At 40.8% G+C, this 26,882-nt stretch overlaps 1 protein-coding gene across 1 annotated transcript in view; it reads right to left on the bottom strand.

Annotated features, from left to right (window-relative positions):
• Positions 1 to 1,653: 1,653 nt before the first annotated feature.
• The window catches only part of ASB3 (ankyrin repeat and SOCS box containing 3), a 145,990-nt gene continuing 120,761 nt past the window's right edge, over positions 1,654 to 26,882 (bottom strand). Inside the window, exons 15-19 of the transcript XR_010384174.1 lie at positions 26,541 to 26,695; positions 24,325 to 24,354; positions 10,126 to 10,244; positions 3,231 to 3,294; positions 1,654 to 3,048 (exon numbers count right to left, since the gene is read on the bottom strand). The gene's annotated coding sequence lies outside the window, so the exon portion shown is untranslated. The remainder of the gene's footprint in view (positions 3,049 to 3,230; positions 3,295 to 10,125; positions 10,245 to 24,324; positions 24,355 to 26,540; positions 26,696 to 26,882) is intronic.

Raw genomic sequence — 26,882 nt, 5'->3', positions numbered from 1 at the left:
TGTGTAACTCTAAATAAACTTGCTTTCATTTACTATGGCTCACTCTTGAATTCTTTCCTGTGCAAAGCCAAAGACCCTCACTTGGCAAGGCACATCCCAGGGACTCACCCAAGGCCTAGAACATGACCATCCTCTCACACCCCATTCCCTGCGACTCTGGGATCTCTGGCCTACACACCTTGCCTTTCCAGGACTCATGAAATACTACTCTCTTGATATCAACAAGCTGAAAACTGTAAGCTGTTAGGACAGCCGTTCACATTGTCTCCATCCAGAAGGAGAGCGTGCAAAAAGGACCCCGACAAATGCTTTTACACTAATTTTCTCACTCGAGGCTGCTCAAGGAACCACAGCAAGTCAGAGGTAGAGGGAGACTCAAGATTTAGCCTCCCCACTCCTTAGTGCACAGGCCTTCCAAAAATCCTAAATCTACCTCTACTCCTAACCAACTGGATGCTTTATAAGAATTTACTAATGAAGGATGGAAGAGACTACTAAGGAATGTAGTCCTTACACTTAGACTTTCTCCTTAGAATGGAGAAAATGCAGAAGGATGAGGGTCAGAATGGGACACCTTGGAATCATGCAATCATGCAGAAAGAAAAATTATTTTCATACCGGTGATCCTCCATAATTGGACAACTTATTTACCTGGTATGATCAAGGAAAATCTCTTTAATACTGTGATTTTGTTTTTATATAAACAGGAAAGCATGACTTTTGGTGTCACCATGTTACTTCTACTATTTAACCTTGTCACACAGAAAACAATATGAAAGAGGGACAGAAAAAGGGATGGAAATAAAATGATAGAAATAATGAATCTCCCAATGTTCCAAGAACTGGGCTTGGGGAGTTATATGTGGTTTTGTCATAGGATCCTCACTGCTCCTCATTTTAGAAATCAGGAAACAGGAGTCAAGTTGGCCAAGGTCACCCAGCAAGTAACAAGGTAGCTGGCCCATATTTGATCTTTTAGAACTGCTGACCGATTACCATGTCAATTTCATTTTTTTTTTGAATGATATTTCATGGTTAGGCTTTGGTTTTTAAGGCTGAAAATAAAAACACAACATATTTAGTGCGACATTTCCATTTACGTGGGCAATTTCCATTTCCCTTTCATATACCTGGTTAAGGCCTTAGTGGCCCACAGTCACTGAGTAGCCACAATTTAAAATCTGATTTCCAAAGCTCTTTCTTTAGAACGCAACTGCGGAAGACAGAAGGAGCAGATGTCAGTGTAAATGCCACTGCATTGAGACAATTACTGGAAATGTAGCCTACAAGAGGATTTTTCTGAACTCTGCTGATGAACATTTCAGTTCTCTCATTCCCTTTGGCTACAGAGGAACTCAGTTTTAGTGAACAAATTTCAGCTTCTCTCGCAGAGACCTCTTCCTCCAGCGGTTTACTTCTCCACTGAGAGCGTTACCAAATAGCTCAAATATAAGGGCTGATAACTGTATTCAGGACATATTTCTGGACACTATGTTATGACTGTGTCCACCATAGGAAGTTGGTTTTTGTCTTTTTTAAAAAAAATCATCATAAAAGTATCTTCACAGCATGAAACCTGAGAAAGAACTGAACACCTCACACAGTGTGTCAAGAGGAGAGTTAACAAAAAAATTGCAAATATTTTATTTCCTCATCATTTCCCTAAGCCCTCTTGTTGTCCAGACCTTTCTGGCCTTTAAACCACAGGTAGATTCTGGCGAAGCTTGAGACAGATGGCAACGTAGAGTTGCTGGCAACTGAGAAAAATGTGAGTAATATCAAGCATCCACCTTGTAGCTTCAGAGGCTCATGACACCCCGGCTCCTTCCCGAAGCCTCAGGAAGGGTCACTTGCTGAAATAATTTTCTGGTTAACAAGAAATCTATGCAACATTTCATGCCTGGTGTTTCAGAAGCCCCCTCTGAGGGATCTACATTATGCATTTTAATTTAGGTCTACGTGTTTCATTTTTTAATAGAATGAACTGTGCATAACAACACACTTCGCAATATGAAATGAAAAGCCCTTGATACAGTTCATCTACTGGAAGGATTTAACTCTAAATCCAGAACAAATAAAGCAAAATCAACACAGCAGGACTCTAGCTTTCCTCTTCCAACATTTGGTAACTTGTTTGGGCATGGAATGAGGAAAGATCTGGGGCACAGAGGAAGTGGAGGAAGCAATAAAGCACATGAATGTTCAAGACATGCTAAGGAATCCTTAATCTCATCTTGAGTCAGTGACCTTTTATTGAGCATCACATTGTGTAAGACATTGTCTTGAATCCCTTTTGGTCATTTTGCCACATTTGCTGGAAATCAATCCTTTTGCAATTAGCTCAGATTTCAAATAACCTTTGAGAAGTTTTTTCACCATTGCAGCATGTCAATGGGGATTTCAGATTCATTTGAAAGCACAGCAGGAGGGCTAATTTGGAGATAATAGACATTTTCTCTTTGTATTCAAATCCACAAGGTTTTATAGAGCTCCAGGAACTTGTTGATTAATTAACACAAATTTTCTAACAAAAGCTCTGTCCAGGAGTGTGGCAGTGATCTTGAAGAGCCTGCACTCATTCCAACGTCTGACCCAAGAGGAGTAAGATTCATAGCGTTTAGCTGGTTTGCCTACAATCCCACAGCAGGCAGAGGAGCCACCTTCAAACATGTCTTCCGATGGCAGTGATTCATATTTGGCAACTGATTCTCAGTGTCCGTCCCAAAGACCCTGGAAAGGTGGGAAGCACTGAAGATATTGAGTGGTTCTAGGAGGCGGCCTCCTACCCCTCCTGCTCTCAACTGGTAGAACCTGAAGGTATCGTGTCCTCTGGCAGACGGAGCCATTTCTCTAAGAATTTGGATGAGTTGACTAGTGGGTTTGGGCAAATGACACGTCTTTAGAAATGGTTTTGCAGTTCAGCCGGTCAGGAACATAATTTACTTCTATCTACAAACCTGGGAAATTACAAAAATCTAGCATTCAACTCTCAGTTCCTTTTCCTTTGTGATGTTCATGAAAATCCTTTTCCTGACCCCAGAAGGTCATCTGCAATCAGAAAATCATTGTTATTTTTCCTTACTACATTAGTCTAAAAGTTAAAGAGATTGCAATGAGACTGAAAAGAGTTCAAATCTTCTTTCTGATTCCAAACCCTAGTCATTCAAGATCTAACTCCAGTGAGTCGTCACAAAGTCTTCCCCAGCCACATACAGCCCACACTGACTTACCATGGATGTTAGCTGCAGCATCATATACTACTCAGGGCTCTTCCTAACCTGGTTTCTGTAAAAACTGAGAGTTAAATAAAAGAATAAATATGGAAGCCAAAACACCAACTTTATTACCAAGTACTTTAGCTAAGACTAACCCCTAGATTTATTTAGGCAGACTTTCTCCCAGTCTAGGCAGCCCCAGACCTGGGCAAGGGGTACAAACATGCCCAGGTAAAAAATACACTTAGGAAGAGAAGCATTTGGGAGAGCCCACGCTATCTGTGAACAAACTAGTTCCCAAGAGGAGAAAGAAAGATGGAACCATCTAGAGTATGTTTCACCAGTCACATGGGTCACTCCTCCCCTCCATGGGGGTGGAGTGAATAAAAGGGAGAGAGAAGCCTGGAGTGTGCTCAGAAAATTTTCACCTCAAAAAAGCCAGAAATGGGGAAAAAAACCCCACTTTTCTCCTCAAGCACATAGCTCTGCATAGAATTTATCTGTGCATACTTGTTTGATACCTATACCTGGATTTTTAAGCTTCTTCAGGACAAGAGCCATGTCTTACATGTCTTGTATCCCTCACAGAAGCAAGTGCAATGCTAGGTAAAGAATGAGTATTTAATATATATTTGTTAATAAATATTTGTCTTTGAAAAGACTGATAATAATAGCAGGGATTATACAAGGTTAACTCTTCACATTTGTGAAAAAGTTTACCTTAGAAATTCTAATCTGTTTCATCAATAGGTTGGCCAGTGTGCACCTGGGTCCCAAGTCAAAGCCTCATCCAAAAGACCTGAGCTAAAACCATGCAACCTTATTCTCTATTATAACAAAAACAAAGCAAAACAACACAAACAAACAAAAACTCTATTTTATCATTCAGAACACATTAGCACTCAAAGACCTTGAGTATAATTTGGTGTAAGTTCAATTGTCACATAGAACCTAAATGTCTGTTTCCCCTTAATGAAATATCTATAGAAAATTTTGCAAGATTTGGTTGAGAGAAAAAAAGAAATACACATCAAATTGCAGGCAATAAGAGCCGGAAACTTCTGCTTAAGGTGTAAAAAGAGGTAGGATATACTCAAATTCCTCCAAGTCATTTGATGAAATCTAGCAGTTATGTCATAATCAGAATGAAGAAAATCTATACACTGAAGAAATGCCCTACCAGCACACCAAGCAAACTGTGGGTGTAAAATTCTTGAGTGTTTACACACCATCTGCCTAGATATTAAAAATGCAGTTCTAGGCATAAAGGGAAGCACAACAAATTAAAGAAACTTCTAACTGGAATGTCCTGAAATTGAAACTCTCAAAGTTCCTCCAAATAGGAGCAAATAAAGTGAAGCCTTCTCTCCGAACAAATACGGATTGCAAAAGCATTAGTGAAGCTGTCACACATATATTCGCCAGTGTCCTCTCCCAGGAAGAGGTAATTTCTAAGTATTCCTAGAAGAAAAAATTAATGCTACCTGGAGACACATGCCTGCATTGATCCACACTAACCAAGGACCTATCTTCTCAGAGGGAAGATCTGTAACTCTCAACCACAATGGACCAGAGACAGTTGATAGAGAAACTCTGTAACAGCATTACACCAACGGTATTGGGGTTCTGTCACCTACAGGGGAGCGTGTGAGGAACACCCTGAGAAAGTAGCCTTCCTAGACAGGGGTCAGCTATTAAGTGCTCACTAGCCAGTCAGCCTTAGGAAGAGATAAAGTAGAAAGCAGGCTCATGGACCAGCTCCAAGAGAAGTCACCAAAGCTTACCCAAACCTCTCCAGCTGCTATTTTTTTTTTAACTTAATGAAGTCATTTAATCATTTCACTTAATGGACACTCATATTGTCCTTATTAGGTGTCAAGCAGGGTTCTAAGTGCTTTAAGCCTCTTAACAAGCCTGTTAGATGATACTCTCTCATTGTCTCTATTTTGTAAATGAGCGCAGAGAGACTAAGTAACTTACCTAGGGTCACACATCTCATAAGTGATTTGAATGTAAACAGTTCAGGCTCTTAAATCCACGTGACTGTGAATAACCCAACAACCCTCTTGATCATGATTATCATGGACAGGTCCTAGTTAACTCTCATCGAGACTGGTAATGTAAAATGTTTGTCTACGTACTGTCAAAAAAAGGACTATAAAAGCAATATAACATTACTATTTATATTGTCCGTGAATGGAATATATTAGAATATATTAGAGTCCCTTCTTGCAAGTAACCTAAAAATGTCTATAGGACACTGTCTATAGGACTGTGGTTCTCAAACTGTAGCAAGAATCCAAATCACTTGGAAGGCTTGCTCAAACTCAAATTGCTGGGCCCCACTCCAGATTTTCTGATTTGGTGGGTCTGGGGTGGTCCCAGGAAGTTGTGTTTCTACAACCTCTCAGGTGCTGCTGAAGGGAACCTGCCTTGGCCAGCTAGGCCTGCCACAACATAATGCCATAGACAGGATGGCTTTAACAACAGAGATTTACTTTTCTCACAGTTCTGGAGGGTGGGAGTTCAAGATCACAGTGCTGGAAGTTTTGGTGTCTCCTGAGGCCTCTCTTTGGCTTGCAGATGGTCACCTTCTCACTATGTCCTCTCATGGCCTTTCCTCTGTGTGTGTGCATCCCTGGTGTCTCTCCTTCTTATAAGGACACCAGTCATACTGTACTAGGGTCCCATAGGGGCCTAAGCTTAACTCAGTCACCTCCTTGCAGGCCCTACTTCCAAATGCAGTCACATGGATTAGGGCCTACCCATGTGATCACATTTAATTTTCTCTCTTTAAAGGCTCCATCTGCAAATACAGTTACATCCTGAGGGATTAGCGGTTGGTATTTCAACATATGAATTTTGGGAGGGGGACACAATTCAACCTGTAATAGCACCACACTTTGAGAACCACTGGTCTAGTGAATGCAACAACAACATGTGAAGGGCATGCCCCAGCCAGGAGCCCCAGAAGGGCAATCGCCCTTGTGTGTCAACAAATTAAATGTGTTCATTTGAATCTGTTTTCATTGATGAGCATTACTTATGCCTCTCACTCCAAGCCCCACTATGCTGGCCAGGGTAGGGCCCTCTCAGACCCTCACCAGCTGTCTTTCGGTTTTTGGCTTGGAGGAGGCCAAGGTGCAACTTTCTTCAGTTGTCCCGAATCTGGGTTCATCTGACACCAGCCGCCTAAGTTTGACCCCAATGAGATCAAAGTCGTATACCTGAGGTGCACCAGTAGAGAAGTCAGTGCCACATCTGCCTTGGCCCCCAAGATTGGTTCCCTGGATCTGTCTCCAAAAAAGGTTGGTGATGACATCGCCAAGGTGACTGGTGACTGGACGGGTCTGAGGATTACAGTGAAACTGACCATTCAGAACAGATAGGCCCAGATTGAGGTGGTACCTTCTGCTTCTGCCCTGATCATCAAAGCCCTCAAGGAACCACCAAGAGACAGAAAGAAGCAGAAAAACATTAAGCACAGTGGAAAGCCAATCTAAGGTCTCATAGATGCCACTAGATGTGGACTATCATCCCTTCTCTATCTTTTCTCTAAACTTTGAGGCTCACATCCATAAAGCTAAGAAAACCAATATCTCCATGAATTTACTTATGCAATCCAAAAATCAAGCTGTTGCTGATAAAAGTAAGACTGCCCTTAAGAGTGAAACTTTAATTATAAATAAAAATAGATCAGGGTAGACAAACGTAAGTTCACCTTAAAGAGGGAAATGGTTCCCTATCAGTTCTTTTATGTAACAAAAATACCATAAACTGGGTGGCTTATAAACAACAGAAACTTATTTCTCACAGTTCTGAGGGCTGAGAAGTCCAAGATTAAGGTGCCAGCAGATTCAGTGTCTGGTAAGGGTCTACCTCCTTAAAGATGGATGTCTTCTCATTGTGACTTCACATGGCAGAAGGGCAAGGAACCCCTCTAGGACCACTCTTATAAAGGCACTAATCCCACTCATAAGGATGCCACCCTCATAACCTAATCACCTCCCAAAGCCCCCACCTTCTAACATCATCACCTTGGGGGTTAGGATTCAACATACGAATCTAGGGAGGACACAATCATTCAACCCATAACAGTCCCAGACCTACAAGTCTTGATTTTCATCAGGTTGAAGCTATTTAGACAGCAAAATGAATCTGAAAGGAGGCAAACTGGTCTTAGAAACATGGGGGAGGAAGGCTCCTAGTAGCCCATGGCATGGGACCATTTCAGCAGCATCCAGGGTCCAGTGAAGCACTTGGTTGGTCCAACTTGAATACCAATCCACCTGACGTGCTGTCTCCTTTCTGGAAACATATGCACTGAGATATGCCAACAGAGCTAATGACATGAAATATTTGAGTCATAAGTCCGCTAGTCTTCTTTCCATGGTCACGAAGCAACCTTCTGATAATTTGGTTTCTCATGCACATAACATGTCTCCAGGGAAAACATGCCTGGTCAGGCCAACCAGGAATTTCTGGTCCCATGGTAACTACATTTCTCATAGTAAATTATTAAGCTGGCATTCTCACTTTATACATCAGCCTGTTGAGAGCTTTCTTTTCATGCATGGGATCTCCCTGAACTCGTGTCAACTCAGGAATACCAAGAAGATCTCAGTTTCTGAACTGAGCCAGCCTCTGGTTCCTCCAGGTATATGCCATCTTCAGAAGCCCCCTAGTGACCAGTCACCTAGTTGTGCAGCACCCTGAGTGGATGACCCTGAAAAAATAACTTTGTGGTTGAGCAACAGGATCTTACTTAAAGAACAAGTAAAGCATAGACCAAAAAGGACAGACTTTGGAGTTAGACAAACTTATGGTTAAATCCTGACCCTGCAACATACTAGCTTTGTTATTTAATCTCTAACTCTCAATTTTCTCACTTGTAAAACAGGGGGAATGACTATGTTTTATATCAGTTGTTCTAAAAGTGTAGACCCTGGATGTCTTTGTTCAAGCTGCTATAACAGAGAACCACAGGCTGGATGGCTCATAAGCAACAGAAATTTATTTCTCACAGCTCTGGAAACTGGGAAGTCCAAGATCAAGGCAGCTGCAGATTTGGTGTCCAGAGAAGACCCACTTCCTAGTTCACAAACAGTCGTCTTTTTGGTGTGTCTTCACATGGAGGAAGGAGCAAGGGAGCTCCCTAGGACCCTTTCACGAGGGCACTAATCCCATTCTTGAAGGTGCTGCCCTCATGACCTAATCATTTCTCAAAGACCCCACCTCCTAAGAGCACCACATTGGAGATTAGGATTTTAGCATATGAATACTGAGGGGGGAATACAATCAGTCTACAGCACTGGACCAGTAGCATCAACATTTTTAAGAATTTGTTAGAAATGCTAAACCAGAAGTCTAAAGACTGAACCCAGCAATCTGTAATTTAACAAGCCTTCCAGAGGATTCTAATGCTCACTAAAGCTTGAGAAGCACTGATATAAATTGCTGTAAAGATTAGATGTCATGTGGACAAAGTGTCTAGTACAGTGCCTAGCACAAAAGCAGATATTCAAGACATTCTTACGGCTATTATTATTACAATCACAGGAAATCTGCAGAATGGAGGATTCTCCCATGATCTCACCACCATAGTAACTATTAATTTCCATTTCTTACTTATTATTTTTAAACATATAGTCAAGATCTTTGTATTTGTTCAATTTTTATAGATTTTTCCTTCTTTATTCAGTAGCATAAATATTTTTCATATGCTGTATAGTCTTCAAATTTCAATGGCTGCCCAGCATTTCACCAGGTAGACACACCATAATTTAAGTAATTATTTCCTTAGTTTTGTCCTACTATGCTGCTTCTAATTTTTCAAGAGACATCTTGGGCATACAACTTACTCTTTTCCTTGGAAAGCTTCAAACTCCTCAACAGAAGAATATCGCACCCCAGAGAAGGAATTTGTGTGAGTGTTCTTATGAATGGTCTACAAAAAAATTATTATGCCAGTATTTTCGTTGAACTGTTCACTACTAGAAATGATATTCCTCGGTATTTTATTAGGTAGAAAAATAGCATTATTAGAGATTTTTTTAAATTATTACCAAGTTTGAAGATTTGTACTTACTAAAAAGTAATGTGAATGTATAAACTGTTATTTGAATAGTTCAAAGAAACTCACAGTTATTTTCTTCTGTAAATCTATATAAATGGATGATCATTTTTAAATCTGAAAAACTGTAATTCTGAGTTGGTTAAAAACTAATGGATTTCTGTATCCTTTCATGTGAGAGAATATGTAAGTAAACAAAATTGAAAACAGATTCCTTTTACAGTCCTGTGTTTAAATATTTAGATACCTAGTGAATTTTACTATTGATAAATAATTCTAAATCTTGCCTTGCATTAAATTAATATATGCAATATATGAACAAAATTGAAAACAGTATAATGTTAATATTCATATTATCAGTAAAGGCAACTGTATATTATAAAAAAATAAAAACATGATATTTAGTTGCAGTGTAATGAATTTAAACATGGAAGGAATTAAGGTACTTACATCTGCTTTTGAATTACTATGCTGAGAATATATATAAGCTGAAAGATTAGTATTCTTTTGCTGCTGTTTATCACTACCAGTAAGAAGGATACTGTGATTGAGAATGTGGTTTGATGTAATTATAATTGGACAAATGTTTATTCCTACTTGTTATTTTGCTAAGGTCCTGGAATTGTACATTTTGTTTATCCTCATGATATCCTCATGATAAAAATAATATAGTGCTCACAGAGGAAGAAATATATAGATAAAGTGAATAGACTAGAGCTCAGAGATATACATACACACATGCATGCACACAACACACATACAAAGGCACTGGCTTTATGATAAAGATGGGTACCAGAAAGCACGCATTGTTTAGTAGGTGTTGTGTAGATCTCTTACCACCTCAAGTGTTACCACCTTGTTCAAACCACCATAATCTTTCACCTTCACTCCCATCAAAGCCTCCTATCTGGTCTTCCTTTCTCTTATGATCCTCTTCAGTCCATTTAACAGTAATCCTGTTAAAACAGAGTCAAATCATGCTTGTGTTTTTATTGTTTATTGTTCTCAGCTTTACTGGGATAAAATTTGACATGTAATATTGTGTTAATTTAAGGTGTACAGGGTTGATTCAATACTCTGATACATTGCAAAATGTTTACTACCACAGTGTTCATGCTTGTGTTTTAAAAATCTGAACAACTTATATGAAGACACAAAAGAATTCTTCTGGTCCAGTCAGATTAGGCAGAGAATGATAGCTAATAATTATTGCACATTTTCTATTATTAGGCACTATTTGACTTATACGTAATCTTCACTTAAGATTCCACATAATCAATCACTTAATCTTCACAATGAACCTATGAAATAGGCACTATTATTCCTCCCATTTAAAGAGGCACAGAGGTGAAGTGATTTACCAGAGGTCACAAGTTACTTACCTCTCTGTGCAGAGGCAGAGCTGGGAATTTGAACCCTGGAATTCCAGCTGCAGAATATTTGAGCAAGATTTGCAACAGATAGATTTGTTTACTAAGACTTTTAGATCCTCCAAGTAGTTTTAATTAATTAGAAAACTAAGTCATGGTGTTCATAATTGATTTTACAGCTATTATTCAATTAAATGGTAGGAGGGAATTATCAAAAAATCCAGCACATTGTCTGACTCTGTCCCAGCTTTCTGATGTCTGCCTGGTTTCTACCGCACTGCTCATTACATTATTCTCCTCTGCAGCAGACACAGGGGATCTTCCCTGGGTTCCTGGGTTGTTCCATCTCCCCCTGGGAGGTTAGACTGATGAGGAGGCCTGCACATCCCAAGGCTGTGCTAACACCTGGCTGTTGATGGAGCAGCGCAGGTGTGGAGGGGAGACAACACATCACTCGGTTTTGCTGGAGCAGAGAGAGGCGGGAAAGGGAGGCCAGCATGGGCAATAGGGTGATGCAGGCCAAGGGGATTCACTTTGCAAGGCTCAGCTTGTAGTAACCTGAAGCTACTAAAAAACTTAAAGTGAGAAGAGTAATGCAAAGTGTAGGATGGACTTCAGTGTGTGTGTGTGTGTGTGTGTGTGTGTGTGAGAGAGAGAGAGAGAGAGAGAGAGAGACAGACAGGCAGAAAGACAGGGAGAGAGAGAGGGAGAGAGGACATTTAACGTGTCAAGGCTCTCTTCTGTGGTGCACAAACCATGTATTTAGACAGGCCCTGCCTAGGGCATCTCAATTATCTAAATTATCTAACAAGTCAAGGACATTAACCCAGCCTTAAAGACAAATATTGACCTGTGTAGTCATGACCTAAACACAAGACATAATTAAACAGTAAACATGAAAAATTGAATGCAGCATTCAACTCTTGGGTTGAGGCTTTGAGAAATCTGGTAGGCAGGAAAAGAACTGATGACCTATTTGCTGTTGATAACTGACATCATTTCTTTTTTTCCAGTTTTATTGAGAATATAATTGACACATAACATTGTATATGTTTAACATAATGATTTGCTATATGTATATATTTTGAAATGATCACCACAATTAAGTCCAGTCCACATCTATCACCTTACATGAACACAATTTTTTTTCTTGTGATGAGAACTTTTAAGATCTACTCACTTAGCAACCTTTAAATATACAATATGCCAAATATAGTCACCATGGTAGATGTTACATCCCCAGAACTGACTTATCTCATAACTGGAGGTTTGTAGCTTTTGACCACCTTCACCTGTTTCCCCCACTCGCCTACAACAACTAATATTATTTCATTTGAAATTTAATAAGCGTGTATCAAGAGCCTTCTAGATTTACCACAGATAATAGTAACTGAAAATTCCATACAGGTGCTTGACACTGAGCTATCTACTTGAACTGAGTTATCTCATTTGACCTTAACACAACCCTGTGGAATAAGGAATTACTATCTCCATTTTATAGATGCGAAACCTGAGAATTACCTTGATGCCCACAAAAGCCTCCTATCTACTCTTCCTGCTTTTTTGTTTGATGCTCTTCAGTCTGCTTAACAGTGATCCTGCTAAAACGTAGTCAAATCATGCTAGTAAAGAGGACAAAAATTTGAATTCAAGTCCAATTCCAAAACTTGGGCCTTTCAAAAATTCTTTTAGTGATGAAAAATTTGCTCATTTGAAAAAAAGAAGTACAAGAAATAATAGAATAATTAAGAATAATAGAGTGAACACCTATGTCCCTACTACCCAGCTTAAGAATAAAACGTTTCATACAGTTAGGCTCCTATGTTCATTTCCCTCTTGTCTCCCAGAGATGACCATAAACCTGAATTTGGTGTTTATCATTCACAAGCATCCCTTTACATCATTTCTACATATGTTAGTGTACTTAACAATATATGATATTGTTGTGCATGCTTATTTAACATTTAAGTAAATGGTATACTGTAAGTATCTTTTACAATGTGATTTTTCACTCACTATGGTGAGCATATGAAGTTTGTCATGTTGATAACTTTAGCTCTAGCTTGTTTATCTGTGCTATATAACATCTCACTTCATGAACAATTACGATTTATTATCTGTTCTTTTCTTGATGAGCATTTAAATCACCTTTGACTTTTATTATTATAAATAATGCTGCAGTCAGAGACGGAGAAGATGGCGGAGTAGAAGGACGCTCGCAGGTCACCCTCTCCCACAAATACACCAAGACCCACATCTACAGACCCACTCAACCAACCAGAGCACCTGTGGAACTCCGACAGAACATCGCCCTCTTCAAAGGATAAAGACGCCAAAAATCTGGTAGGAGAAAAGGAAAAAAGAAAGAACAAAAGGCAAAGCAGCAAGGGACGGGTCCCGCGGGGAGGGAGCGGCAAAGGAGGACTGGCGCTCGCTCGCGGGTCTCCCCTCTCCAACTGAGAGGCCAGCGGGACGGAGGGGGAGCCTCCGAGGCTCGGATCTGTACAGAGCAGCCCTTGACTAACAGAACTAAGTTAAACAGACACAGAGCGTCCCCCCGACACCCAGCCTGAGAGGCGGGCCGGCAGCTGCGGGCACGGCGAGGCTGCACAAGCTCGGCGGAGGATGGAAGCGGCTGCACGGAGGCAGCCCCGGGGGAACGCAAGGGGCTGCGCGCCGTGGCTGTGGGTGCACAGGGCAGAACAACCTGGGCCCTCCATAAAACAGCAAGCTTGATGTGCTCTCGGGGGAAGGGTGCACACCCCCATCTCTGAAAACCCGCGGAAAGTTTTCGGGGGAAGAGAGGCGGGGCTCAGGCACAGCCGCCATATCCTCCGCGCTTAGCACTCAGGCGGGGGCGGGGGCGAAACCTGCATCCGCACTGAAGGGCTTAGCAGCCTCAAAGGCCAGACTGAGACTGGCCTGCAGCCCGGGTCAGATAGGATCCTTCCATTCTGGTCCCTCAGAGAACTTGCTCCACAAAGACAAACAAGGAGCTGGGTTTTGGCTCGGAGCAGGGACAGGGCTGTCCCCCCGGTCTTCCCCGAGCCCACCAGCGGAGCGCCGAAGGGCAGAGCACCGACCAGGGCGGAGCGCCGACCAGGGCGAGCGCTGACCAGGGCGGAGCGCGCAGCCGCAGAGAGAGCGGAACTACCGGCGGCGCAGGTAGAGGGTGAGCCGCCCCCCCCCCCCCCCGCCTTTCGGGCAGGAACACAGCCCCTGACCGAGGTGCTGGGAGGGGGCACGACCCGCCCTCCTACCCGGCCAGTCTGCAACATCTGACTGCGGCATCCGGAGGGGCAGCGACCCGCCCGCCCACAGCAGAGAGCTGCACCTGACCCAGTGTTAGGAGGAGGCGCGATCTGCTTGCCGACAGGTGCTGGGAGCAGCACAGAAGAGGGCGCCAACGGAGGGCCTCTGAAAACAGCAAGCTGAGCTTCCAAAACAGGACGAAGACAGAAAGACTTCACATTAAAAAAGCACACAGACTCCAGAAGAACACCGACAAACCACCACCCCCCCCCTTTTTTTTTTAATCTGTCTTTACCTGTTCTATTTTCTGTTACTCTCTTAATCTTTACTTCTTAATTCATTTCTATTTCTCTTGGGTTTTGATGTCCTGCTATTGATTAGACACAGGTTTCAAATACATCTATTCATCTCCCCCCCCCTTTTTTTTGCAAAGGTTTCAAAAGGACGTCTCAACCCAATTAATACTCTGCTTCAACTCACTCTTCTATTATTCATTATACACTGTTTTCAAACCCTCTTTCTCCCTTCTTTTAAAATTCTTTCTCTCTCTCTCTTATTTTTTTTTCTTTTTTTTCCTAAGTTCTATTCCTAAATAGGCATCAGATAGATAAAATCCTTAAGGACCAAAATAAACAACTGATACTCCATAAACCACAGTGCCAAAGAGGTATGAGCAAGATGAAGAAGCAGAAAAACCTTTCCCAATTAAAAGAACAAGAGAAATCCCCTGAAAGAAAGATCGACGAAATAGACATCGATAGCCTACTAGATCAAGATTTCAAAAAAGGAGTGATCGAATTGCTGAAGGAATTAAAAGAGATAGTGTTTAGAGATATAAAATATGTCAAAAATGAAATTGAAGCTATAAAGAAGAGCCAAGTAGAATGGGTAAACTCATTGACAGAGATGAGGAATGATCTAATAGCTGTGCAAAGCCGATTAGATAATGCAGAGGAACGAATTAGTGATCTAGAAGACAGGGCAACAGAAAGCACCCATTCAGAAGAACTACAAGAGAAGCAAATAAAAAAGAATGAAAATAGCATAAGGGACCTATGGGATAATATAAAGCGCCCCAATCTTCGCATAATAGGGGTCCCAGAAGGAGAAGAAAGATCAAAGGGGATTGAAAAGGTTTTTGAAGAAATCATGACTGAAAACTTCCCAAACTTAAAGAAGGAATCCGATATCCAAGTACAGGAAGCTCAGAGGGTCCCAAACAGGAAGAACCCAAATAGACCCACACCAAGGCATATCATAATCAAGATGGCCAGAGTCAAGGATAAAGAAATGATTCTAAAGGCAGCAAGAGAAAAGCAAAGAGTAAGTTACAAGGGAACCCCCATAAGGCTCTCAGCTGATTTCTCTACACAAACACTACAGGCCAGAAGGGAGTGGCAAGATATATTCAAAGCCCTGAATGAAAAAAAGATGCAGCCTAGGATCCTTTATCCAGCAAGGCTATCCTTGAGGATAGAAGGAGAAATAAAGAGTTTCACAGACAAAAAAAAAGCTGCAGGAGTTTAGCAACACTAAACCCATGCTAAAAGAAATATTGAAAGGGCTATTCTAAAAAAAAAGCAGCAGGATGCTACAGAAATGAGAAACACACAACTGGAAAGGTGATAACTCATGAATTACAAATAAAGTAAACATGAAATTATAAAAGAAGACATACAAATCACTGAGAGTGGGAGAGGGAGGCAGGGAAATATAGAATATTTTTTTCTTTCTTTTTTAATTTTTTTAACAGTAGGATGGGTTTGAGATCATGTTACTATCAGTTTAATAAAAACAGTTATAGTAATGGGTTGATACATTTACAAAAAAGGGTAACCACAAGCCAAAAGTTTACAAAGGAGTCACAAAAATTAAATAAAATCCATGATAATACAAAGGAAAATTACCAAACCACAAAAGGAAGAAGAAAGGAACAAAGAGGATATACCAATTCAACTGCAAAGATAAGTTCAAAATGGCAATAAACACACATCTATCATTAATTACTGTAAATGTTAATGGACTGAATGCTCCAGTCAAAAGACACAGAGTGGCAGACTGCATAATAAAGCAAGAACCTTCAATATGCTGCATACAAGAGACCCACTTTAGGGAGAAGGACACATATAGATTGAGAGTGAAAGGATGGAAAAGGATATTCCATGCAAATGGAAAAGCCAAAAAAGCAGGTGTTGCAGTACTGATTTCAGACAAAATAGACTTTAAAACAAAGGCCATAAAGAAAGATAAAGAAGGACATTTTATAATGATTAAAGGAGTGATACAAGATGAGGATATTAGACTCGTTAATATATATGCACCCAATATAGGAGCACCTAAGTACATACAAGAATTACTAACAGAGATAAAGGGGGATATTGATGGGAATACAATCATAGTTGGAGATTTTAACACTGCGTTAACATCACTAGACAGATCTTCCAGACAGAAAATAAACAAGGCAACAGAGAAATTAAATATTACAATAGAAAAACTAGATTTCGTGGATATTTTCAGAGCATTTCACCCCCAAAAATAGGATATACATTCTTTTCAAGTGCACATGGAACATTTTCCAGGATCGATCATGTACTTGGGCACAAAAGAAACCTCAACAATTTTAAGAAGATAGAAATTATCTCAAGCATCTTTACTGACCACAATGCCATGAAACTGGAAATCAACAACAGAGAAACAAAGAAGAAAAAAAGGAAAGCACGGAGATTAAACAATATGTTATTGAAAAAACAATGGATCAATGAGGAAATCAAAGCTGCAATTAAAAAATACCTTGAGACAAATGATAATGAAAGCACAACCACTCAAAACCTACGTGACCCAGCAAAGGCAGTGCTAAGAGGGAAGTTTATAGCGATACAGGCCTTCCTCAAAAAAGAAGAACAATCTCAAATAAACAATTTAACCCACCACCTGAATGAATTAGAAAAAGAAGAACAAAAAGCCCCAAAAAGCAGCAGAAGGAAGGAAATAATAAAGATCAGAGAGGAATTAAATACAATAGAGATTAACAAGACCATAGAAAAAATCAACCAAACCAAAAGCTGGTTTTTTGAAAAAGTAAATAAAATCGACAAACCTCTGGCCAAACTCACAAAGAAGAAAAAAGAGAGAGCACAAATTAGCAAAATAAGAAAGGAAAGTGGAGAAATTACAACAAACAAAATAGAAATACAGAATATCATACGAGAATATTATGAAAAACTATATGGAACCAAACTGGATAACCTAGAGGAGATGGACAAGTTTCTGGAGACATACTGTCCACCAAGACTGAATCAAGAAGAATCTGAACACTTGAACAATCCGATCACTAGAAAGGGAATAGAAATAGCAATTAAAAACCTCCCTACAAATAAAAGTCCAGGACCGGACGGCTTCACCGGGGAATTCTACCAAACATACAAAGAAGAACTCATACCAGTCCTTCTCAAACTCTTCCAGACGATTGAAAAGGAGGGAATACTCCCAAACTCATTCTATGAAGCCACCATCACCCTGATACCAAAACCAGGCAAAGACACTACAAAAAAAGAGAATTATAGGCCAATATCACTGATGAACATAGACGCCAAAATCCTCACCAAAATTTTAGCAAATAGAATCCAACAACACATAAAAAAGATTATACATCATGACCAAGTGGGGTTCATCCCAGAGACACAAGGCTGGTTCAACATACGCAAATCAATCAGTGTAATACATCACGTCAACAAGAGAAAGGACAAAAACCACATGATCATCTCAATCGATGCAGAAAAAGCATTTGATAAAATTCAACACCCATTTATGATAAAAACTCTCGCCAAAGTGGGTATAGAGGGAACATATCTCAACATAATAAAAGCTATATATGACAAACCTACAGCCAGCATAGTACTCAACGGTGAAAAACTCAAAAGCTTCCCACTAAAATCTGGGACAAGACAAGGATGCCCACTATCACCACTCCTATTCAACATAGTCCTGGAAGTCCTCGCCACAGCAGTCAGGCAAGAGAAAGAAATAAAAGGGATCCAAATTGGAAAAGAAGAGGTAAAAGTGTCATTATATGCTGATGACATGTTACTATATATAGAAAACCCTAAAAGGTCCACACAAAAGCTACTAGAGCTGATTGAAGAATTCAGCAAGGTAGCAGGTTACAAAATTAACGTTCAAAAATCAGTTGCATTTCTTTACACTAACGATAAATCAACAGAAGAAGAAAGTAAAGAAACAATCCCCTTTAAAATAGCACCCAAAGTAATAAAATATCTGGGAATAAATCTAACCAAGGAGGTGAAAGAATTATACACAGAAAACTATACACCATTGATGAAGGAAATTAAAGAAGACTTTAAAAAATGGAAAGATATTCCATGCTCTTGGATTGGAAGAATCAATATTGTTAAAATGGTCACACTGCCCAAGGGAATCTACAGATTTAATGCAATCCCTATCCAATTACCAAGGACGTATTTCACAGAACTAGAAAAAATCATAATAAAATTCATATGGAACCATCAAAGACCTAGAATTGCCAAAGCATTACTGAAGAGAAAGAAAGAGGCTGGAGGAATAACTCTCCCAGACTTCAGACAATACTATAGAGCTACAGTCATCAAGACAGCATGGTATTGGTACCAAAACAGACATATAGACCAATGGAACAGAATAGAGAGCCCAGAAATGAACCCACAAACTTTTGGTCAACTCATCTTTGACAAAGGAGGCAAGAATATACATTGGAATAAAGACAGTCTCTTCAGCAAATGGTGTTGGGAAAACTGGACAGCAGCATGTAAAACAATGAAGCTAGAACACTCCCTTACACCATATACAAAAATCAACTCAAAATGGATTAAAGACTTAAACATAAGACAAGATACAATAAACCTCCTAGAGGAAAACATAGGCAAAACATTATCTGACATACATTTCAAAAATTTTCTCCTAGAAGAAATAAAAGCAAGAATAAACAAATGGGACCTAATGAAACTTACAAGCTTCTGCACAGCAAAGGAAACCAGAAATAAAACAAGAAGAAAACCTACGGAATGAGAGAGAATTTTTGCAAGTGAAACCGACAAAGGCTTGATCTCCAGAACATATAAGCAGCTCATACGACTCAATAAGAAAAAAATAAACAACCCAATCCAAAAATGGGCAGAAGACCTAAACAAGCAATTCTCCAAGGAAGACATACAAATGATCAAAAAGCACATGAAAAAATGCTCAGTATCACCAATTATCAGAGAAATGCAAATCAAAACTACAATGAGGTATCACCTCACACCAGTCAGAATGGCCGTCATTCAGAAATCCACAAATGACAAATGCTGGAGAGGCTGTGGAGAAAGGGGAACCCTCCTACACTGCTGGTGGGAATGCAGTTTGGTGCAGCCACTATGGAAAACAGTGTGGAGATTCCTCAAAAGACTAGGAATAGACTTACCATGTGACCCAGGAATCCCACTCCTGGGCTTGTATCCAGAAGGAAATCTACTTCAGGATGACACCTGCACCCCAATGTTCATAGCAGCACTATTTACAATAGCCAAATCATGGAAACAGCCTAAATGTCCATCAACAGGTGACTGGATAAAGAAGAGGTGGTATATTTATACAATGGAATACTACTCAGCCATAAAAACCGACAACATAATGCCATTTGCAGCAACATGGATGCTCCTGGAGAATGTCATTCTAAGTGAAGTAAGCCAGAAAGAGAAAGAAAAATACCATATGAGATCGCTCATATGTGGAATCTAAAAAACAAAAACAAAAACAAACAAACAAACAAAAACAAAGCGTAAATAAAGGACAGAAATAGACTCACAGACAGAGAATATAGACTTGTGGTTACCAGGGGGGTGGAGGGTGGGAAGGGATAGACTGGGATTTCAAAATTGTAGAATAGACTACACTGTATAGCACAGGGAAATATACACAAAATGTTATGATAACTCACAGAGAAAAAAATGTGACAATGAGTGTGTATATGTCCATGAATAACTGAAAAATTGTGCTGAACACTGGAATTTGACACAACATTGTAAAATGATTATAAATCAATAAAAAAAAATGTTAAAAAAAATAATAATGCTGCAGTGAACATATATGTACTTTTCTTCTTGTGCAAGAGTTTGTCCAGAGTCTATAGCTAGAAGCAGAATCATTGGGTCATACATAACACACTCACATCTTCAGATTTACTAGCTGTTCTAGAATTGCTCCAAAGTAATTATTCTAGTTGCTGCTCCCATCACCAGTGCATGGCAGGAACTGTTGCCCACATCTCTCCCACCACTTGGTTTTATCAGATTTTTAATGTTTGTCACTCTGAAAAGTATGAAATGGTATCCGATTGTAGTTTCAATTTGAATATTTCCTTATCACTAGTGAAGTTGAGCTGCTTTTCATAAGTTTATTCAACTACTCAGGTTTCCTTTTCTGTCATTTATCTGTTCATCAGCTAGAGCCAAGAAGGTGTGAATGCATGACTCCTCCTGAGGACAAAAAACTGGAACTTAGGGCTCAGTACTATAGATGCTCATTGTCCAGTAGGACAGAGAGACAAGGACAAATACCAGCAGCTCTGCAAGGCAAGCTGAAAGAAGAATGGGATTGATGGGCAAAGGAAAGCTTTCTAGGGAGATAACTCTTAGGCCAGTGGCTTGAGAACTGATGGCAGCCAGGTAGAGCGGAGGAAGCAGTGTACAGTGAGGTACAAAGGTACCTGCAAAGCCAAGGTGGAAATAAAGAACCTGCTATGTCCAAGAATATAACAAACAGCTCTAAGTGGTGGGAATAGAGGCTTCCTGAGGAAGACAAATGACCAAGAAGGGGAAGCGGCAACCAGATCTTGAGAGTCTTGCATTCTACACTAAGGAATTAAGTGTCCTGGAGTCACAGGGAGTCATTAGAGGATCACAAGGAGGGAGGTGTCAGGATCACGTCTGCAGGATGCAGGAAGGGGTGAAGGGGGAAGGCTGAAATAGAGGCAGGACTGTTGGCAATGACAGTAGTTTGAAGGCTACCACGGTACTACTGAAAGCCTACACCAAGGTAGTGTCAGGAAGGCCAGCGGGGGGACTGAATTTAGGAGAAACCTAGACTAGGGAATCAAAAGGACCTGATGGACTTTTTGAAGGATACTGTTGAGGTCTGAAGAGTTCATAAATAGCATTCCCTTTTCCAGGCCTAGTTCAGACCAATTAAGACATAGACACAGATGTCAAGCAGATGAATATGGAGTTATCAGCTTTATTACTCATAAAGCCTACGTAAAAGGATAGATCTTAGGTATACAGCACAACGGACTCACCAATACCAGACAAGAGAAGAGAACACACATCACCCAGGCACCGGCAGCCCTGGACTCCTGGGGGACACCCACCCCATGGGGGCCCATCAGGGAGAATGCAAACCCTCTGTGGGCAGGTAGAAGGCAGACGAGAGGTGGAGGACGGGGCTGAGCCGCTTATGCTCAGTTCGTTCACCAAAACCTACCAGTGATTTGTACCATTTTTTTTAGATGCCACATGTAAGTGATATCATATGATATTTTTCTTTCTCTGTCCTACTGTAGAGCACAGGGAACTATATTCAGTGTCTTGTAATAACCTCTAATGAAAAAGAATATATATATGTATAACCGAATCACTATGCTGTACACCAGAAACTAACACAACATTGTGAAGAAACTTTACTTCAGTAAAATAAAATAAAATTAAATTAAATTAAGTTAAAAAATAAAAAAAAATTAAAAAATAATTTTCAAACATTTTTTGTTGATTTATAATCATTTTACAATGTTGTGTCAAATTCCAGTGTAGAGCACAATTTTTCAATTACACATGAACATATATACATTCATTGTCACATTCCTTTCTCTGTGAGCTACCATAAGATCTTATATATATTTCCCTCTGCTATACAGTATAATCTTGTTTATCTATTCTACAATTTTGAAATTCCAGTCTATCTCTTCCCACCCCCCACCCCCTTGGCAACCACAAGTCTGTAGAATTCTATGTCTATGAGTCTATTTCTGTTCTGTATTTATGCTTTGTTTGGTTTTTTGTTTTTTTTGTTTTTTTGATTCCACATATGAGCGATCTCATATGGACTATACTTCAGTAAAATAAAATAAAATAAAATAAAATAAAATAAAATAATTAAAATAATAATTATAAAATAAAATAAGTTTTTAAGAAAGCTACCAATCAGATGAATCATTCCTTCTCCTCTAGGGAAGAACAAGTAAAAGGGTGTGGAAGAAAAGGGCATCCAAGAAAGGGAGATATCTGATGAGCACCTCTCCCCTCATTTAAGGAAAGAAGGGAACCTGCTCTCCAGTAGACAACAAAAACAACATCTTGTTCTGGAAAGTGGCCATGGTGTAGTCGAGTCAACCAGAGCTGGCTTCCAGGCCAGCCCCCTCACCTCCTAGTTGTGTGACCTCAGCTAGATTGTTTACAATAATAGGGCTAATTCTTATAGAAGAATTACTAATTCTATTACTATCTCTATGATAAGTTCTTTTCATACATAAACTCATCTAATCTTCACATCAACTCCATGAAGGAAGTACTGTAAGTGTCCCCATTTTACAGATGTGTAAACGAAAGAGTTTGAGCTTTTTCTCAAGGTCACCTACCAAGTATGCAGCAGGGCCAAGGCTTGACATAGACTCTGTCACTCCAGAGATTTGTTTTCAATTAGGACACCTCTCAACACATAAAAGTCTGGTCCCAGTGCCTGGCACATTGTAAACACTACATTTTTATTACTATTGTAATTCTACAGTAGTCAGATCTTCACAGAAGGGTGGAGCCTTGAGGCATTGGTTAGAAATGTTTGATTAAGCGCAAGAGAAGCAATGTAGTTCCAACCAACAGCTTTGGAGGACAGTGTACAACACTTTTAACGGTAAAGGAAACACTGTTCTCACAGGTCAGCTAACTAGAGATGTTTACATTCATCTGAACAAGAATAAAAACAGCACATTTAGAGAACAGGAAGGAAAATGGCCCGACTGGCACAGAATATCCCCGCTGGGGTACGGGGGGTAAAAGAAGTCTGTGCAAGTGCTGAGGGGCCAGCTGGGGAACACCAGGCCACTCTATTACTCTGTTACATGTTCAATTTTATTTCCAAGAAGAAATAACCAACTTGAGACAAGAACTACATCTTGTACTCCATTCCTGAAATAGTGATTGGCCAGATTTGGGTGCTTATAAGTACTTCTATTTTGGGTGAGGCACGTAAAATATTTTCACTCCCGAATCACGTGTCGTTTTATTAATTGGCAATGGGACAAGTGTAATTAAAGACATGTGATTAGAATCGAGGCCGAACCTCAAGTAGAAACAATTTTGAGCAGACATGGTTTCTCTCTAAAACAAACCAGGCTCAGGTGAGGCAGGAAAGAGCCAAGCGTTCCGCAGCCCAGCAAAGACAGGGCTTGCTGCTCTAAAACCCGCAAGGTCAAGCCCCTGCGAGATGGGGGGAATGTTTCTTCTCCTACGAGACTGAGCTGGGTGGTTTCTAGGAAAAACAAATGCTTACCTTGGCAAAAGCAGCTTACTTCTTAAGCAGCTAAGTAAGAAAATCAGCCATGGAGAACGCCTTTCTGGGGAAACAGAGCCTCATTCAGGGCACCCATGTGGACCCTCACGTACGGGACCAGGGGCCACCCTACACCTCCCTGCAGCCCTTGGCGGAAGCCTGAGACATTGGTCACAGTTGCACTTGCAGAAAGCCCCAATAGGACAGGCTGCTTCCTGAACCCCACAGAGTGTGGTTTGCGAGTGTGCCCGACTCAGAGGCTTGAAGAGGGGATGACCTGTGGGAGTGGAGACTGGAGAGAAGGAGGAATGGAGCACGGGAAACACCGTCCTAGCCAAGTCCTAAGCCTGAAAGGGCCTCCCCATTTGTGCAGTTTTGAGTTAAGACAAAGCTCACACGGAACCACTCTTTTGAGATACTCTTGTCCCGTCAATAAAAATTTCATAAACTTGCCTAATAGTCCGGTGAGGTTTATGGAGCAGAGACCAGAGCAGCAGGGAGACTCCACAAAGGAGGGATTCATCCACTCCCCACTGCAGCAGAACTCCACCAGAGACAGGGCTGCCTGCCCCCACTTCTCCATGGGTGGCTAACCAGAACGGACACTGGTGGAGAAAACTCCGTGTCTTGGGGAATGAGGTGCTTCCTGATGACCACCCTTCACCCAGGTTAGGGAGCAACAAGCTTTGGGACAGAACAGAAGGGACACTGATAACCCGGGTCACACATGAACACTAAGGCAGCACAAACACCCCTCTTGCTACCTCCCCAGCCTGACACGTCCCCGTTGGGGAGGAGGTAAGACCCAAGGGAGAGAAGCAAGAAGGGAGGGATAACTTACTGAAGTCTCCAAGCACCTATGATTCTGGACCTAAAGACAAGAGAAACAGAAAAACATTTAGCAAATCTGAAATCCTGTGAGCATCAGCTTCGTTCAAGCCATACCCTTTCTAGAATCTCATCCGCTGAGTTTCTTCTAGAATTTTTTTCAGGAAAAAAATCAAGGCTTTAGGGCCTTCCCTGCCCCTCAAGATTTCTATAAAATTGACTCAGCCCCACTCCCCTGTCTCTATGGAAATACAAAGACTTCCACACAATTTTTGCAAATTCCCAGGGGGTCAGCTTCTCCTGGGCCCTCTGCCTCCAGGATCTTTCTGAAACTGATCTGTTGCCCACAACACCATGAATCTGTTGTGTTCTCGCTGAAGAGCTTTTGTTAAATTTTTCCATTGTTTCAAAATATGGGAAGATATTTTGTTCAGTCTATCTAGAGATGCATGTTACTGAACTGAGGTTCAGCTGCTTGCCACTCAAAAGCCAATGGTTTTAGAGGCAAGTGTCAGTAGAAAGGAAAGGTGCTTTAACCAGAAAAGCTGGCAGTCTGGGGAGGTGGCGGACTCAGCGTCCCCCAAAGACCATCTCCGAAGATTCTGCGTGGCCATGAAAGTTTTTACAGGGAAAAGAGGGAAACAATTTCAGCTAAGCACTGAGATGGGGGTCAGAGTCGTCGCCATCCCCGACTGAGCGCAGGTCTGTCGACCTTTCGTGATCTTTTCTTAGATGCTGTCTCATTCTCACAGTTTATTCGGGAGATTACTGAAGGGGAAGCTAGGGGAGATCTGGTCATCCGTGAATTGCTTAGTCTGCATTTTTACTTCTTCGATCTATGGGAAAACCAACAGCTTAAGCAAGTGATAAGACAAAAGGGGCCTCCTGCAGAGAGCTCTTTTCTGCCAAAAGCTGCTTATGCAGGCACGTGTGCATGAGCACGTGCACACACACACACAAAAACACACACATTTGTCTTTTCCCTCAGGGCCCCCCGCCCGCAGGGCTGCAGCTAAGGCAGCACCAGTGGTAGCCTGGTGTTAGAGATCATGGTGATTAAGCACAGAGGGGGAAGGCTGCAGGTAAGAACTTTGAGTCAAACAGACCCAGCTGAGGCCCAGGCGCTCCACAGCCGCCTGCTCTGAGACCTTAGGCAAGTCAGTTTGCCCATCTTCTCTCAGGCTCCAGGTCCTCCCTTGGAGGTAACAGTGCCACAGTGCCTGCCTCCCAGGATGGTCATGAGGAGTAGATGAAATATTGATCATCAAGCACTTGGCACATAGTAAGTGGTCTGTAAAAGTTAGCTGTTAGTCTTTTGTGCATGTGTAACAGCTGTGACTGGCAAATAACTCGATTGTCCTTTGATGATTAATCTCCTAACCTAATGATTTGCCCATTTCACTGATGATGTTGTTTGAGGAGGATCTTCTCAGCATGTCAAAAAAAAATTGTTTGACAGTAATAAATGGTGTTGATGCTTTTTCTTTCTCTCCATGAGATTCTTATTGGTCTTTTAAAGTCTGTTTTTTTGATGGACTGAGCAAACCAAGTCCAAGATTGCAAGTTAATGGTCACCAAGTGTGGAAGTGTCAACATATACACAATTTGCCTACTTCCCTAATAAAAAGTCGTATACTGTATACTTACTATGTGCTATGTGTGAGCTGCTTAACAAACTTTGGCCTTGCACCAGCCCAACAAGGTTTTACAATTGACAGAAGGAAGCTCGGAGAGGTGAAAAAACTTAATATAATACAATAACGATAGTAGAACGAGACTTGATCATTGCCTTGTTCATGCATTAGAAATACTACTTCTCTTATATGATTTTCTCTTTTTCTCATGGATTACCATCAAATAGAAGTGAAAGCAATTATGTGGTCACAGCTCTGAGATTGGAATGCACTTGTGGCACTGCAGACCCACAAGTATTTCTTCTCTGGTGAAATTTCCTGATCTCCAGAGCCAAACTCAGGATTGAACCTTTGAATAAAAGGACCTGAGGAGTTGCCAAGAGAGGCTGTACACAACTTCCTTTGTTTTCATCAAATAGGTTTCAAGGTAACAAAGTTCACATCTTTTCAACAGGCCCTAAGAAGTTTAGAGCTGCTAATGGAAGCTCATCAGGGAGGAAAGGCCAAGCTGGGAAAAATTTCTTTTATCCTTGCCTCCAGACTAGGAAAGAGGCTGGGGGGATACATTCAAATGAAAACATGTGAATAAACTTACTATAAATTCATTTGCGAACCAGGAGGTGTGAGCAGTAGGGGCTTTTGATGGCCCAGATGTTGTCTCATTCTTTTTCTGCCACTCAGTCTACTTGGAGCTTTTCTCTATTTTTTCCTTCTAACGCTCTAACGCTGATGATACTGTTAGAAATCAGCCTGGGACCGGAGACAAAAATGCAGATGCAGTTACAGAAGCATGAACAGCTGAAGCATGAAACTAATACGATCAAGAAAAGTAATAGAAAAATCCTAGAGGCCGGTTTAAAAAAAAAAAAAAAAGACAATGCTGAATCAGAATCCTTACTGCTGGGTAAATGGGCCAGAAGGACCATTACTAGAGAGA

The sequence above is a fragment of the Camelus dromedarius genome, chromosome 15, assembly GCF_036321535.1.
Source record: "Camelus dromedarius isolate mCamDro1 chromosome 15, mCamDro1.pat, whole genome shotgun sequence".
Taxonomy (NCBI): domain Eukaryota; kingdom Metazoa; phylum Chordata; class Mammalia; order Artiodactyla; family Camelidae; genus Camelus; species Camelus dromedarius.
The sequence above is the reverse complement of the archived record's forward strand: the minus strand, read 5'-3'. Positions and strand labels throughout refer to the sequence as shown.